This window comes from Salvia miltiorrhiza, chromosome 1, assembly GCF_028751815.1.
Source record: "Salvia miltiorrhiza cultivar Shanhuang (shh) chromosome 1, IMPLAD_Smil_shh, whole genome shotgun sequence".
Taxonomy (NCBI): Eukaryota; Viridiplantae; Streptophyta; class Magnoliopsida; order Lamiales; family Lamiaceae; genus Salvia; species Salvia miltiorrhiza.
Window position 1 is genome coordinate 77,044,842 of NC_080387.1, and position 18,616 is coordinate 77,063,457.

Sequence of the window (18,616 nt, forward strand, 5' to 3'; positions counted from 1 at the left end):
TGGGCCCTCTGATATTTATAAATTGGTTTTCAGTTGTTAAACTAAAATTAAAAAGTCATTTTTTTTATCAAAGCATGCAATTTATTGCTAAAAGATTAATGTACAAGTTGATTTCCACCAAAGTTGTTGTATGTCAAGTAAATACTCTCAAGTTGTGTACATTGACCCAAACTCAACGGTATATCTCCCTCCAATTTGTTCGACCACAGGCTAAGTAGTTTGAGTCTTTGAAGGTTGTTATGCGAGCAAATGTCTTTTGGTAGGCGGCCTGATAAAGTATTATGGTATAAAATACACCCTCCGTATGCAAAAATATATACCTAAATAGCTTCGGCACAGATTTTAAGAATTTTGTTAAGTGTATTGTGACCAAATTTTACAAACTCCAGAGCATATAATCTCACAAATCAGCTTAGACAATAGCATTATACGAAAAATAATACTATAACTTAATTTAAATTACAATTTAAAATAATTCCAAGTCGAAATACTCACTAGCTTTTTATATTTGGAGACTATAATACATCAAATCTAGATTTAGGTGCATGCCCGGTTTTATTGTTAGATAAAGCATTTGAATAAAGAATCAGTATTAATAAAGTTGAAAGTTAAATGAGAAAAGAATAATTAAATTGCTTAGCTATATATAGATCACGTTACTGAGGAACCGTAAAATATCATTAGTGTCACAGCCCGACCTAAGCTAACAACAGTTAAGCCGGGGAAAATGTGACTGGGGAAATGGAAAAAGAAAATGGAAAATAAAAGAGGTTTCAATAAAAATAATCATCTTGCTTAAACAATAATTTACCTAAATATTTGGTAATCATAAACAATCTTTTCTAAAACTCAAAGCAGACAACTCACAATACATAACGACAAGTTGTCAAATTTTCAAGTGACATAATTTTCGAAGCTATTGGTTTAAAATCTGTACAACACATCAATAAAGTAAAATACACTAAGTGTTGCAGCGGAATAACTTAAGTGGATTACATGTATGAAGACATGAAATCCTGAGCCTAATTTAATACTTATACTTCAAAAGCTTTGCTCTGCTCGCCTCCATCTGCATCACAGCTTAACCTGCACATTTAGAAACATATGCAGGGCTGAGTACTAAAAAGGTACTCAATGGTCACATGCCGAAATAACTTTAAAGTTTGCTCTTAGAGCTATATATTGAACTTGCCATCTCAAGCATCACACAGGAGTTTTATTTAAATAACCTGTGCACGCCAAAACTGTAAAACTTATATATATCATCATAACATCATATACGTCTGCAGACAATTAACATGTATGTACCATAACTACGCATCATGTAACCTTGTGTTGAGAAGTAGGCCTCCTTCTCAAACACAGTGATCGGCCCGAAGGCTCCCGATCACAGTGACCGGCCAACCCGCTCGATGACTCACGGTCACAACTATGTGCACAAACCCTTACTGACATCTCGCTTCAGCATAGGGCCGATATCGTCTATCTCTCGTAGATGGTAACATACAAGCTCTTAAAATAATTTGGCAAGTCAATAACTTTAATATAACTTCATTCATATAATAACATAATTAAATAGTGCGCACTTCAAATTATGAGTTTAGAAAGCCCACCTGATACGCTTAACGGTGTAGAAACTCTTGCTCACTTATCTAGCATTGTTACTGTCACCTTCATAATAGCAAGATTCTAAAATAAGATTGGATAACTAGATAAGAAGAATTAGCTATAAATAACATCCCAATAAACTTTTAATCTTCTGCAGAGCTAGGGTTGAATCAACTAAACTAACCAATATACTAACTCTTATGAACTTTAAGAAAGTATAAACTAATATTCCTATCTTATAGGAATTCCTCTACTTGAGAAAGTTTAGAAGTAAACAAATCCATTCCATAGAGATCAGTTTACAACTAACCATACATGTAAAACACAAAATCCCAAAGTAATTAATCATATAAACATAATTATGTCCATCAACTATCATATTAACAAGCTTAGTAATCAATAATTCTCAATAGGTAATTAGAACAATAAAACCTTAATTCAAGTTTAGTAGTGTAGGATCTCAATTAACTACCAATCACAAGTTTAATCAAGACACATACACATTTGAATCCTAACTTTGGAAAATCATATAAAATCAATCGCTTCAAGGAAAAATACGGGCTTTACCTTTTTAGAAAGCTATTAACGTCTATATTTATTAGAAAGTTACAAAAATACAATATCTCAAGTGTATAAGAAGTTATATGACCAAAGACAGAATCTGCAACTGAACTCTGCTGCTCCGTGCAGTACATTTCAGAAAATAGTTTGACATGTCTATTAGTCTCGGATTTAGCTGAAATTTTGCAGAGATCTAATACTCATAATGAAGTAATTACTGTAAAAATTTCAAATCATTTCGAACACAGGAACACTCCCGAAAATACCTTACAAGGTACTGTCCTGTACAGCAAAACCAACAGCAATACCTTCTTCATCTCAACTCAACATATAACTCATATTTTTATCAAATAAAAGCTATAGTAACTCAAATACATCATCTTACTACACATTAGCATGCTTTAGCTTAAACGTAATTCATGTTCAACACATCAACATATAGTAGCATGCTTGATATCCTCCAACTATTGTCATATAATCTCATTTTACAATTCAAGGAGTACAATTACACAAGCATCAAACATGTAGCTAGCTTATTCCAAGAACTCCCAAATCCACTTAAACTAAACTATTAGGGAATCATGTTTTCTTGTGAATAAATACCCAAATAAAATCCCAATCAATTCTTCACATACATATAGACATGTATACATAGTCAATTGATACAAATATAAAGAAGATGAAATTCTGGGGTTCTTGAGGGAGGGTCAAAAATCGAAGCTTTGGGCTGAAGCTATGATTCCTGCCATCATTTTACTTAATTTAAAGTAATTACTAACTTAGAAACATATAACATTTTGTTTAATATCTCACTTTAGGAATCTTAGAGAGAAGTCACCTATGCCTCGATTATTATGGCATGAACTCAGAAATCACAAGCAACATCAAACACTTTCTACAATAACAAGTAGAATACTTAACTTTTCGACGACGAGGGACGCTACCCTGTTCAGTCGAGCCAAGACGACGATGATGACAGCAGCGCTTCCTGCCTCGGAGGGGATCGTGTAGCAGCAGTAGCGGCGTCGTGAATGGAGCGGCGCCGCTGAATCGCCGGTCTTCCACAGACGGCGGAGGTGGCAGCCGAACCATGACGGCGGGAGTAGAAAAGAATTAGAGCTCGTTTCCCTTTCTCTCATTCTCGAGCATGGATTCAAGGCAGAGATGGGCGAAGCTCAGCCGTTCGTTGGCCTTCCAGTCGCGACAGTAGTAATTTCCTTCTTCTAATAATTAGGGCTCCACATCGAAAAAGAAGGGGGAACGGCGAGGACTTCCGGTGCGAGAACTTCGACCACGTTGAAGAGGAGGCTGCTGTATTGCCGAATTTCGGGCTCGGGTGACGGCGATTTCGGATTTTGAAATTAGGGCTTCTCATTTGGGTTCTTCGCTAAATTGAGAGAAGATGAGAGTAGTGCGAGGGGCACCAGGGAAGAACAGACGAGACGCCGGACTTGGACCCGACGGCAGCCGACGACGGTCGGAGCAGAGGCGGCGGCTGAATCTTCTTGAAGGTTGAAAGTAAACTCAAACAGAGGTTCCATAAAGAGAGAGGGGAGAAGGTCGACTGATTTGGGGAGAAGAAAAGGAAATGAATCTCCTCAAACTAATATATACACTTTACAATAAATAAATGCTTATCTCAAACATTAAAAATTTAAATCCAATTATAGAAATGAGCAATATAATTCAAACCTCATTTCCCTTGCTGATCGGCCCATTTGAGGTTTGTAGAAGAAATAAATAATAAGAGGAAAACTTGGCTTTTCCTATAAGCCTTATTTTGTGGCCCTCAAAATTAGATCAAATAAAAATAAGAATAAATTAGAAAAGCAATTCTCTACACTAATATGACTCACGAAACTTGTGCTCCAAGCTCAAGTAGTATTTGATAGCTATCTAAATTAATAAATTATTATACACCCAATGAAATATAATACAATTCTATATACATATACTAAATTTCCTCAAACTATCACTATTAAAAAAAGAAAGCTCATAGATAAATAATTAAATAACATCCGTCACTTCAATTAGCCGAGCAATAAGTCGACTAATAATATTTCGTATTTATCACCAATCTCATCTCTGAAAAATAATAAAATAATCCCTTTAACTAGGAATTATAAACTTGCTTCCAAGAATGAAAATAATAAAGAAAGCAAGAATACTTAATTATTCAAATTATGCAATCATTGAATTAAAAGCTCAAGGTATTATAATAATATCTCATCTCATCTCAGTGATTCTACTTCTCTTTCTTCTTTTAGATAATAGAAAATAATATATATACTGTAGTGAAAATGCTGGGTGTTACATCCTCTCCCCCTTAAAGAAATTTCGTCCTCGAAATTTGACTACGTCAGAGAATAATGCTAGATACTTCTCTTTCACATCGAATTTGTGCATTCTTAGAATGCGGAACACTGAGAAAAACTTCATCCCCTATTTCAAAAATTTCAAATCAAATCAACGAGTATCTACAAAAAAAAAAATTTCTGTCGCTCTTGAGGTTCGTTGAGCAGTTGTTGAATTTGTCGGATAAGCGTAATCATTTCTTCAAGCGCATCAGGTCCTGTTACTTTTCTTTCACTTACCTCATGTCAATAGAGTGGAGATCAATATTTCTTTCCACAATAAGCTCCATATGGTGTCATATCAATTATTGCCCGAAAGCTATAATTGTAGGCCAATTCAATTACTAGCAAAAGGTTTTCCCAATTCATCCTTCAATCTAGTGCATAATGCGGCTTCTGAGTACGCGTGATGCACCTTGAGATAGTCGTCTCCTGCCTTGTTTGCGGGGAATTCGCTCCTTCTGAAAAATCATTTTTGGAAAGAGAGTTTTGGAACCCAGAATTTCTTACGATCGCCAGTGTCCCTACTGCTAAGGTCGCCACTTCTTCGCTCTAGTACAATAGTCTATGTCACATCTTCTAAGGTTTAAAGATTTCTCTCAAATTGCTCATCTGTTGTTGGATGAAAGGCTATTTTAAAATATGGCCGAATTCTCAAAGTTGAAAGACCATATAAAATTGGTCCTGTGTATCAAAGATGGACTTGGTTGTGCATTGTTGCAAAGTGAAAGAGTTATTGTTATTGGGTCATGAGAACATAGACCACAAGAACTGAATTGCTCAACATAACTTGGAACTAGCAACAATGGTATTCTGAAACGAGATGTGGAATTGATACACCTCATAAAAGTTTAAAATACTTATTCGAGCAAAAGATCTAAGTGTGAGACAAGGAATATAGCTCGAATTAGTAAGGGACTATGATTGTAGAATAAATTATCACCCACGCAAAGCCAATATAGTAGTGGATGCCTTGAGTAGAAAAACTCAAGTTTACTAAGGATTTCTCCTTACCCATGAAGAAAAATTCTCATCAAGGATTTGAAAGTTGGATTTACAAATGGTTCTACCACAGCAAACAAGAGAAGCTGTAATTGCAATGTTAACAATGATTTTTGATTTGAGAAGAAGAATTGTTAAAGTACATGGGGAAAATAAAAAGGAGAAAAATTATGGGTAAGGATTTTGATAGAAGGGGTCAATACTTGCCAAAAAGCTAGGGGTACTGCTATCATGTTTGAGAAAAGTTGTGTACCCAATACTGAACAGTTGAGAAATAAAATCACGAGTAAAGCTCATGATACGCTATATACTGCCCACCACAGAAGCACTAAATTATATCAAGATTTCAAACAAAACTTTTGGTGGGAGGGATGAAATGGAAAAGAGATATCTTCATTAGTTGAAGGAATGTTTGGCTTGCAATAGCTGAAAGAATATTTGGTTTGCCAACAAGCAAAGGCACTACATCAAAACTCTATCAAAAGTTACAACTAATATATGTGTCAGCCTTATAAGGCATATATCCAGCTATATCACAAAACCCTTGATCACATTCAGCTACTGTCTTCTTCTATTGCTTTAAATTGTTAAATTACGTCTCCTTTTGCTGACGACGGCTTCTGGAAATATATTCTTGGTAAAAGCTTCTATGATCTGACCCCAAATAAGACTCTCTAATCGCTCGAGGGTATATATCTTCTGCTTCGTCTCCCACTAATAACCAGTCGATCCTTGTTGAAATAACATACAAGAAGGTGCTCTTGATCATTGCATCACAGGAAGCGAAACTCGCGAAACTCTACTATAAATAGGGGAATTTTGACGATGAAAAACTTTCTGCAATTCTTCTTTCCAGATGAGGGGGGAGGAGTAAATTCTCTAAATTGTTCATCTGGTGGATGGCAGGTTTCCACTTCTTCTTTTGAGACATCATGCCGAGTAAATACACAAAATCTCCAAAATTGAGTTTTCACCCCATCAATAAAGTCAAACTCCTACTTAACTAGAATCAAACTAAGTTATAAAACTCATACACCAAAATTCAAGTCATAAAACGCAAGTAAATCTCAATAACAACCTAGTAAATGACCACTTTGATCACTTCATATCATGAGAAAATTTGCCTCAATGAGTTCTCATACGAAAGATAGGAATATATGTTGCAAAAAAAACTCTTAGTATTAATTGTGGTGCCGTAACTGTATAACATCACTACTAGTACTAGGTTACATCGCGACTGATATACGTCATTATTGTATCATCAAACTTTCTATATCTCCATCCACATATCAAAACACAAATATTAAAATATGAATAACACTTTTATCCATTCAAATCTCAAAAGTTCGTATAGGCAGAGGATACTCATAAATAACTCATGTTGTCCATGCTCATTTTAAAATATATAAGTTTCCATCATACTAATACTTGCAAAACTGCAACTCATATCTCAAACTTGTTTAAAAATGTAACATGCTACTTCAAAACTCTGAAAATCCGTACCTGGCTAAGTTGGATGAGATGGAGAGCAGAGCTTTTACTATATTACTCACACTAGTCCAAAGATTCAAATTTAGACTAGACTCAAAGGAATATTTAGGCTCAGAGCAAACGACCTGCTCTGATACCACTCTGTCACAGCCCGACCTAAGCTAACAACAGTTAAGCCGGGGAAAATGTGACTGGGGAAATGGAAAAAGAAAATGGAAAATAAAAGAGGTTTCAATAAAAATAATCATCTTGCTTAAACAATAATTTACCTAAATATTTGGTAATCATAAACAATCTTTTCTAAAACTCAAAGCAGACAACTCACAATACATAACGACAAGTTGTCAAATTTTCAAGTGACATAATTTTCGAAGCTATTGGTTTAAAATCTGTACAACACATCAATAAAGTAAAATACACTAAGTGTTGCAGCGGAATAACTTAAGTGGATTACATGTATGAAGACATGAAATCCTGAGCCTAATTTAATACTTATACTTCAAAAGCTTTGCTCTGCTCGCCTCCATCTGCATCACAGCTTAACCTGCACATTTAGAAACATATGCAGGGCTGAGTACTAAAAAGGTACTCAATGGTCACATGCCGAAATAACTTTAAAGTTTGCTCTTAGAGCTATATATTGAACTTGCCATCTCAAGCATCACACAGGAGTTTTATTTAAATAACCTGTGCACGCCAAAACTGTAAAACTTATATATATCATCATAACATCATATACGTCTGCAGACAATTAACATGTATGTACCATAACTACGCATCATGTAACCTTGTGTTGAGAAGTAGGCCTCCTTCTCAAACACAGTGATCGGCCCGAAGGCTCCCGATCACAGTGACCGGCCAACCCGCTCGATGACTCACGGTCACAACTATGTGCACAAACCCTTACTGACATCTCGCTTCAGCATAGGGCCGATATCGTCTATCTCTCGTAGATGGTAACATACAAGCTCTTAAAATAATTTGGCAAGTCAATAACTTTAATATAACTTCATTCATATAATAACATAATTAAATAGTGCGCACTTCAAATTATGAGTTTAGAAAGCCCACCTGATACGCTTAACGGTGTAGAAACTCTTGCTCACTTATCTAGCATTGTTACTGTCACCTTCATAATAGCAAGATTCTAAAATAAGATTGGATAACTAGATAAGAAGAATTAGCTATAAATAACATCCCAATAAACTTTTAATCTTCTGCAGAGCTAGGGTTGAATCAACTAAACTAACCAATATACTAACTCTTATGAACTTTAAGAAAGTATAAACTAATATTCCTATCTTATAGGAATTCCTCTACTTGAGAAAGTTTAGAAGTAAACAAATCCATTCCATAGAGATCAGTTTACAACTAACCATACATGTAAAACACAAAATCCCAAAGTAATTAATCATATAAACATAATTATGTCCATCAACTATCATATTAACAAGCTTAGTAATCAATAATTCTCAATAGGTAATTAGAACAATAAAACCTTAATTCAAGTTTAGTAGTGTAGGATCTCAATTAACTACCAATCACAAGTTTAATCAAGACACATACACATTTGAATCCTAACTTTGGAAAATCATATAAAATCAATCGCTTCAAGGAAAAATACGGGCTTTACCTTTTTAGAAAGCTATTAACGTCTATATTTATTAGAAAGTTACAAAAATACAATATCTCAAGTGTATAAGAAGTTATATGACCAAAGACAGAATCTGCAACTGAACTCTGCTGCTCCGTGCAGTACATTTCAGAAAATAGTTTGACATGTCTATTAGTCTCGGATTTAGCTGAAATTTTGCAGAGATCTAATACTCATAATGAAGTAATTACTGTAAAAATTTCAAATCATTTCGAACACAGGAACACTCCCGAAAATACCTTACAAGGTACTGTCCTGTACAGCAAAACCAACAGCAATACCTTCTTCATCTCAACTCAACATATAACTCATATTTTTATCAAATAAAAGCTATAGTAACTCAAATACATCATCTTACTACACATTAGCATGCTTTAGCTTAAACGTAATTCATGTTCAACACATCAACATATAGTAGCATGCTTGATATCCTCCAACTATTGTCATATAATCTCATTTTACAATTCAAGGAGTACAATTACACAAGCATCAAACATGTAGCTAGCTTATTCCAAGAACTCCCAAATCCACTTAAACTAAACTATTAGGGAATCATGTTTTCTTGTGAATAAATACCCAAATAAAATCCCAATCAATTCTTCACATACATATAGACATGTATACATAGTCAATTGATACAAATATAAAGAAGATGAAATTCTGGGGTTCTTGAGGGAGGGTCAAAAATCGAAGCTTTGGGCTGAAGCTATGATTCCTGCCATCATTTTACTTAATTTAAAGTAATTACTAACTTAGAAACATATAACATTTTGTTTAATATCTCACTTTAGGAATCTTAGAGAGAAGTCACCTATGCCTCGATTATTATGGCATGAACTCAGAAATCACAAGCAACATCAAACACTTTCTACAATAACAAGTAGAATACTTAACTTTTCGACGACGAGGGACGCTACCCTGTTCAGTCGAGCCAAGACGACGATGATGACAGCAGCGCTTCCTGCCTCGGAGGGGATCGTGTAGCAGCAGTAGCGGCGTCGTGAATGGAGCGGCGCCGCTGAATCGCCGGTCTTCCACAGACGGCGGAGGTGGCAGCCGAACCATGACGGCGGGAGTAGAAAAGAATTAGAGCTCGTTTCCCTTTCTCTCATTCTCGAGCATGGATTCAAGGCAGAGATGGGCGAAGCTCAGCCGTTCGTTGGCCTTCCAGTCGCGACAGTAGTAATTTCCTTCTTCTAATAATTAGGGCTCCACATCGAAAAAGAAGGGGGAACGGCGAGGACTTCCGGTGCGAGAACTTCGACCACGTTGAAGAGGAGGCTGCTGTATTGCCGAATTTCGGGCTCGGGTGACGGCGATTTCGGATTTTGAAATTAGGGCTTCTCATTTGGGTTCTTCGCTAAATCGAGAGAAGATGAGAGTAGTGCGAGGGGCACCAGGGAAGAACAGACGAGACGCCGGACTTGGACCCGACGGCAGCCGACGACGGTCGGAGCAGAGGCGGCGGCTGAATCTTCTTGAAGGTTGAAAGTAAACTCAAACAGAGGTTCCATAAAGAGAGAGGGGAGAAGGTCGACTGATTTGGGGAGAAGAAAAGGAAATGAATCTCCTCAAACTAATATATACACTTTACAATAAATAAATGCTTATCTCAAACATTAAAAATTTAAATCCAATTATAGAAATGAGCAATATAATTCAAACCTCATTTCCCTTGCTGATCGGCCCATTTGAGGTTTGTAGAAGAAATAAATAATAAGAGGAAAACTTGGCTTTTCCTATAAGCCTTATTTTGTGGCCCTCAAAATTAGATCAAATAAAAATAAGAATAAATTAGAAAAGCAATTCTCTACACTAATATGACTCACGAAACTTGTGCTCCAAGCTCAAGTAGTATTTGATAGCTATCTAAATTAATAAATTATTATACACCCAATGAAATATAATACAATTCTATATACATATACTAAATTTCCTCAAACTATCACTATTAAAAAAAGAAAGCTCATAGATAAATAATTAAATAACATCCGTCACTTCAATTAGCCGAGCAATAAGTCGACTAATAATATTTCGTATTTATCACCAATCTCATCTCTGAAAAATAATAAAATAATCCCTTTAACTAGGAATTATAAACTTGCTTCCAAGAATGAAAATAATAAAGAAAGCAAGAATACTTAATTATTCAAATTATGCAATCATTGAATTAAAAGCTCAAGGTATTATAATAATATCTCATCTCATCTCAGTGATTCTACTTCTCTTTCTTCTTTTAGATAATAGAAAATAATATATATACTGTAGTGAAAATGCTGGGTGTTACAATTAGAGGCAAGAGCCGAAGTTTTGCCATTTTCACAAAAATCTACGTTTAAACTGAATGACATTATCAACCAATTTCTGGATTATCAGTAGAAATGAAATACTAAGGTATCAATCTATTTAAATTCTCAGTATAGAGACAAGAACATATATACCTCTCGGTATAAATTCCCAAAATAATTATTATTATTTCACCTCGCTCTTTTGAAGCTGGTATGTTGTTAGATCGAAATACTCACTAGCTTTTTAATATTGTAACTTTATAAAAGCAAATAATAATAATAATAATTAAATTTCTTAACTATAAAAAAATTATTGGGGAGCCCTATGGCATCTTCTATATGGAAAATTGCTTTTAATTATTTTCCTTGGACGTGATGATTTTCAAAAATCGATTGAAAGGGAAATATAATATTCATCTCATACACGATGGGCAATAGACTTTGACTTAAGCATAAAACTAAATGTGTATCACGTATTTTTATAATTCCCATGGTTAGTTATGTACGATATATAGTTGTTTTTAAAATTTTGGCTTAAAGAGTAGTGCAGACATACCATTTAAAGAGGCGTCGCTGAGGTATAGTAGACGGAGACTTGTGATGTTCAAGATTTGTCTTGGAAATGGTCCACTAAGATTGTTGAAACTCATGTCTAACATCTCTAGATTATTAAGATTACCAATCTCTTTCGGAATACCACCTGTGAAATTGTGTCAAATCATGATAACTCGATTTGAATCGGGTGTAATAATATGTTACAAATAGTATGAACTGCAAATTAAATCATAAGTATTAGAAAAATAGTTAGTGAAGTGCTTTTCCTAATTAAATGAAAGTGAATATATCATATGGGATAAATTGTAAACAATTCCATTTAGATCGATGCAAATTGAGTCAATAATAGACAGAGAGAGAGAGAGATAATAATAATAATAATAATAATAATAATAATAATAATAATAATAATAATAATAATAATAATAATAATAATAATAATAATAATAATAATAATAATAATAATAATAATAAAGTCCACCTGTGAAATTGAGCCCACCAACAGTAATCATGAGCAATAGTATTAATTAAGTTAAGTGGTCTCTCTGATATTTACGAATTGGTTATAAGTTGTTAAAATAAAATTAAAAAGTCATTTATTTAATTTATTGCTAAGGTTAATCCTTTGTTCAACTGTAAACCGAGTCAAAGCAGTAATATACAATGTTCAAAGAACAGAAAATAGGACAGAAAAGTGACGATAAATATGATTAACAATTGGCTTATTAGAAATAACAATAAAGGTGGTTAATGCCTCAATAAAAAAAATTAGCAGAAAGAGTAACGACATACCAATTAAAGAGATGTTGCCAATGTATAATTCACGAAGAGTCGTGACATTCCAAAGTTGTCTTGGTAATCGTCCGTTAAAGTTGTCAAGTTAATAAATTATGTTGTCAAACTGCTCCCCTATCCATTGTGGATAGTTGCAAATGCAGAAAAAGGAGTTGGGTGGACTATAATCCGAATTCCATACACAGATATACGAAAAGAAAAAGAATATAAGTAAAATTTTAGGATATCTCAAGACCTTGATAAATACTATTACGTGAGCTAATATCCCATTATACAAGGGTGGGACTGAAAAAATTCAAATAATGAAAATAAAAATATTCATACGATCAATTATGAAATGTAAATTAGCGTTGTCCAACTATATGAAATTAAGTGAATGTATGTATGTATCTCTTGTGATATTTTGAGTACTTAACGTGATCTTTCAAAACTTGTTGAACCTATAATGGTTATTAGATTCAATAAATCTATGTAGCCACATTTTGGTCACCCACAATTTAGTTGAATTGAAAAAATTTCAATTAATTTAATAGAATTTAGTCGTTTTATTGTATTATCTATATTGTAGTTATTTTTTTTGCATCTTTTATTTTTAATTTTTTTTTAATAAAACTTAAAAAGTTACAAAAAATTATAAAAAACTACAATGTTGAGAATATAATAAAATAACTAAATTTTATTTTTATTTTAAAAAATAAGTTAAATAAATTAGTATAAAGATAAGACCATACCTTTCAAATTGTTCCAACTAAGGCGTAATTCCTTAAGCTGTGTGATGTTCCCAATTTCTCGAGGGACATTTCCACCAAAGTTGTTCCATGACAAGTCAATACTCTCAAGTTGTGTACATTGACCCAAACTCAATGGTATATCTCCCTCCAATTTGTTCCACCTCAGGCTAAGTAGTTTGAGTCTTTGAAGGTTGTTATGCGAGCAAATGTCTTTTGGTAAGCAGCCTGATAAAGTATTATCGATAAAAAAAAAAATATATAATAATAATAATAATAATAATAATAATAATAATAATAATAATAAATAAGAGCCCACCGTAGTAATCATGAGCAATATATCTTGTGATATGGGCTAAGTAGTGGTCAATAATTCGGTTTAGAGTCTACCAAAGTAATCATGAGCAATATCAATTAAGTTTTGTGGGCCTTCTGATATTTACAAATTAGTATTAAGTTGTTAAAATAAAATTAAAATGTCATTTTTTTAATCAAAGCATACGGTTATTGCAAAAAGATTAATGTGCAAGAATTTATATCTAATCAATTCAAAGTCATATATAGTCATGCAAAGTTATAGTATACAGTTATGAATTGAGCAATATCAATTAAGTTTTGTGGGCCCTCTGATATTTACAAATTGGTATTAAATTGTTAAAATAAAATTAAAATGTCATTTTTTTTAATCAAAGCATACGGTTTATTGCAAAAAGATTAATGTTAAAATACTCACTAGTTTTTTTTATATTTGGAGACTATAATACATCAAATCTAGATTTCGGTGTATGACCGGTTTTATTGTTAGATTGAACATCTGAATAAAGAATCAGTATAAATAAAGTTGAAAGTAAAATGAGAAAATAATAATTAAATTGCTTAGCTATATATACATCACATTACTGAGGAACCGAAAAATATCATTAGAGGCAAGAGCCGTAGTTTTGCCATTTTCCCAAAAATCTACGTTTAAACCAAATGACATTATCAACCTATTTCTGAATTATCAATAGAAATGAAATAGTAAGGTATCAACTGTTGAAATATAAACTTGATTTGTAAGTAAAATATTTTGTAAAGAAATATCTAGAATATAGGAAATAAGTAGAAAAATCTAGAACCTAAGATATTTAATTAATTATCTAGACTATTCTAGCAAATGAGTAGTCCTAGACTATTCTAGTAGCTAAAATTAATTAACTAGTCTAAAATGGTGAGCTATATCACCGACCTATGCCACTATATATATGTGTGCATTTGTATTGTTGGGATTGTGAGGAAAAAGAAGTTTAAGAAATCAAACTCCTATTCTCTTATCAATTTACACGTCCACACACATACACATTTATACAAATTAGTTTCTCCACTATAAATTATTCATTCTCCAAAATAAAATCCTATACATATTTTCTTATATTCCAACAAAGTGGTATCAGAGCCACAAGATTCTACTTGTGGTATGGCGAATTTACAATCGTTTCAAGTCCCCATGCTCAACAAGAGCAACTTCGACAATTGGAGCATCAAGATGAAGGCGCTATTGGGAGCCCACGACGTTTGGGAGATCGTGGAGAATGGCTACGAGGAGCCGCAGGACGAGGCCGCACTATCCCAACAACAAAAGGATAGATTGCGAGACGCGAGAAAGAGAGACAAGAAGGCTCTCTGTCTTATTTATCAGGCGCTAGGGGACGACGATTTCGAGAAAATCTCAAACGCGAGCACCGCCAAAGAAGCATGGGAGAAGCTCCAGAACGCGTGCAAAGGAGCGGAGCAAGTAAAAAAGGTACGACTTCAAACTTTAAGAGGAGAGTTTGAGTCTTTACATATGAAAGAGTCCGAATCGATATCGGATTATTTTTCAAGAGTCTTGGCGGTGTCTAATCAAATGAAAAGAAATGGTGAAAAATTGGAGGATGTAAGAATTATGGAGAAAATATTGCGCTCACTAACCCCAAAGTTTGAGCACATTGTGGTGACGATCGAAGAAACTAAAAATTTGGAGGAGATGACAATCGATCTTTTGTTGGGGTCGTTGCAAGCATATGAGGAGAAGCAAAAGAAGAAGCAAGAGATTTCAGAGCAACTTTTAAAGTTGCAAGTAAGCCCGAAAGAGAAAGAAGAAGGTCCGAGCAATGGCCATGGACAATTCGGGAGAGGACGTGGTCAAGGTCAAGATCGAGGAAGAGGTCGTGGACGTGGACGAGGACGAGGAGGCTTCGTCAACAGTAGTGAAAGAAAGGAGTTTACAAATGGTCGGGGGAGGAGCAACCCGCAGTCGAGGTACGATAAATCTTCGATAAAGTGTTATAATTGCCATAAATTTGGGCACTATGCTTCCGAGTGCAGAAGTGAAAAAGTAAGGATTGAAGAGAAGGCCAATTACGCCGAAAGTACAAATTAAGATATTGGTAGTGTGCTTCTGGCATATAAAGGAGAAGCTGGAAGACAAGATGACACGTGGTACCTCGACACTGGTGCTAGCAATCACATGTGCGGGAAAAGAAATATGTTTGTGGAGCTCGATGAGTCGGTAAGTGGCAACGTCTCCTTTGGTGATGAATCTAAAATTCCAGTTAAAGGAAAAGGAAAAATTTTAATCCGCTTGAAAAATGGAAATCATGAATTTATTTCCAATGTTTATTACGTGCCCAATATGAAAAATAATATCTTGAGTTTGGGACAACTCTTAGAGAAAGGTTATGATATTCACATGAGAGAATATAACCTTTCAATAAGAGATGGCAAAAATAATCTTATTGCCAAGGTGCCAATGTCGAAAAATAGAATGTTTCTATTAAATATTAGAAATGATGTGGCCAAATGCTTGAAAGCTTGCTATAAAGATCCGTCTTGGTTATGGCACCTACGGTTTGGGCACTTAAATTTTGGCGGCTTGGAGTTGCTATCAAAGAAAGAGATGGTGAGAGGCCTACCATCCATCAAGCATCCCGATCAACTCTGCGAAGGTTGTCTACTCGGGAAGCAGTTCAGAAAGCCGTTTCCAAAGGAGTCAAGCTCAAGAGCTCAAAAGCCACTGGAGTTGATTCATGCTGACGTGTGTGGGCCGATAAATCCAAGCTCCCTCGGTAAAAATAATTATTTTCTGCTCTTCATTGATGATTTTTCTAGAAAAACGTGGGTATATTTCTTGAAGCAGAAGTCAGAAGTATTTGATGCATTTAAGAAATTCAAAGCTGCCGTCGAGAAGGAGAGCGGACGACAAATCAAGGCCATGAGGTCCGATCGAGGCGGAGAATTCACGTCAAGGGAGTTTCTAGAATTTTGCGAAGCAAATGGAATTCGGCGGCCCCTGACAGTTCCGAGATCCCCTCAACAAAATGGAGTGGCGGAAAGAAAAAACAGAACAATTATGGAGATGGCGAGAAGCATGCTAAAGACGAAGAATCTGCCTAAAGAGTTTTGGGCCGAAGCAGTGGCGTGCGCGGTGTACTTATCTAACCGATCGCCGACAAGGAGCGTGTGGGGAATGACTCCACAAGAAGCCTGGAGCGGGAGAAAGCCAGGAATTTCCCACCTAAAGGTATTTGGGAGCAAAGCCTACGTGCATGTACCAGATGAGAGAAGGAAGAAGCTCGATGACAAAAGTGAAGCATTCATATTTATCGGGTACGACTCTAACTCTAAAGGTTATAAGTTATATAATCCAAATACCAAGAAAACAGTGATAAGTCGAGATGTGGAGTTCGACGAAGAAGGAGTATGGGATTTCAGCTCCAACGGTGACTTCACCTACATCCCACAGTTAGAAGAACAAAGAGCAGAAGAGCAAGTTGGAGAAGTCCAACAAGAGTCAGTGACTCCACCAGCTTCACCAGTGCCAGTCACTGAAGACTCGCCACCATCTTTCTTAAATGAAAGAGCCACACCACGAGCAAGGAGTTTGGGCGAGATATATGAGAAAACTGAAAGGTTAGAAGATCTTACCTTATTTTGCCTATTTGCTGATTGTGAGCCTGTTAGCTTTGAAGAAGCAGCAGATAGTGAAAATTGGCGAGTCGCGATGGATGAAGAAATCAAAGCCATAAAGAAGAATGATACATGGGAGCTCGTGACACTACCAAAAGGGCACAAGGCCATTGGAGTCAAGTGGGTGTATAAAGTTAAGAAGAATTCCAAGGGTGAAGTGGAAAGATATAAAGCGAGGCTTGTCGTGAAAGGATATAGTCAAAGAGCTGGAATCGATTATGATGAGGTATTTGCTCCCGTTGCTCGCTTAGAAACTATCAGACTAATACTCTCTCTTGCAGCCCAAAATAGATGGAAGATTTATCAAATGGATGTCAAGTCAGCCTTCTTGAATGGGTATATAGACAAAGAAGTCTATATCAAGCAGCCAATGGGCTACGAGGTAAAAGGGCAAGAAGATAAAGTCTTGAAGTTAAAGAAGGCCCTATACGGATTAAAGCAAGCACCAAGGGCATGGAATAGCAGGATCGATAAGTACTTGGAGGAGAATGGTTTCACCAAATGCCCTCACGAGCATGCTCTCTACGTGAAAGTCAATGGAGGAGATGTCTTAATTGTGTGCTTGTATGTAGATGATTTGATTTTCACAGGAAATAATCCAAAGATGATTGAGGAGTTCAAGAAGGCCATGTCAAAGGAGTTCGAGATGACAGACATTGGGCTGATGGCGTACTACCTCGGCGTAGAAGTCAAGCAACTCGAAGATGGGATCTTCATCACACAAGAAGGATACGCCAAGGAAATTCTCAAGAAGTTCAAGATGGAGGGCTGCAAAGCAATCAACACGCCAGTGGAATGCGGGATAAAATTATCCAAGAATGATGGAGGAGAAAAGGTGGACCCGACATTATTCAAGAGCCTGGTTGGAAGTTTACGGTACTTAACTTGCACAAGGCCGGACATTCTTTATGCGACAGGACTCGTGAGTCGCTATATGGAGAATCCAACCACTACGCATTTTAAGGCGGCAAAGAGAATTCTTCGCTACCTCAAAGGTACGCTCAACTACGGCCTATTCTATTCAAATACTCATGATTATAAGCTTGTTGGCTATAGTGATAGCGATTGGGCTGGAGATAATGATGGCCGCAAGAGTACGAGCGGGTTCGTGTTTTTTATGGGAGACACCGCTTTCACCTGGATGTCAAAGAAGCAACCCATAGTCACGCTATCAACATGTGAAGCTGAATATGTGGCTGCCACATCCAGTGTTTGTCATGCAGTTTGGCTACGAAGTTTACTGGAAGAGCTTGGGTGGCCACAAAAGGAGCCAACAACTATTTGCGTGGATAATAAGTCAGCAATCGCGCTCTCAAAGAATCCGGTTTTTCATAATCGAAGTAAGCATATTGACACCCGCTTCCACTACATCAGAGAATGCATCGCAAAGAAGGAGGTCCAAGTGGAGTATGTGAAATCACAAGATCAAGTTGCCGATATTTTTACCAAGCCGCTCAAGTTCGAGGATTTTGTGAAGTTCAGAATTTTGCTCGGGATGACAAATCAAGTTTAAGGGGGAGTGTTGAAATATAAACTTGATTTGTAAGTAAAATATTTTGTAAAGAAATATCTAGAATATAGGAAATAAGTAGA

At 35.6% G+C, this 18,616-nt stretch overlaps 1 long non-coding RNA gene across 1 annotated transcript; it reads right to left on the reverse strand.

Annotated features, from left to right (window-relative positions):
* Nucleotides 1-838: 838 nt before the first annotated feature.
* Nucleotides 839-10,958, reverse strand: LOC131006380 (uncharacterized). Its single transcript, XR_009095502.1, has 3 exons — nucleotides 8,088-10,958; nucleotides 1,614-7,560; nucleotides 839-1,086 (listed from the first exon to the last, which is right to left on the reverse strand). It is a non-coding gene; the product is annotated as an uncharacterized LOC131006380 (long non-coding RNA).
* Nucleotides 10,959-18,616: the final 7,658 nt, after the last annotated feature.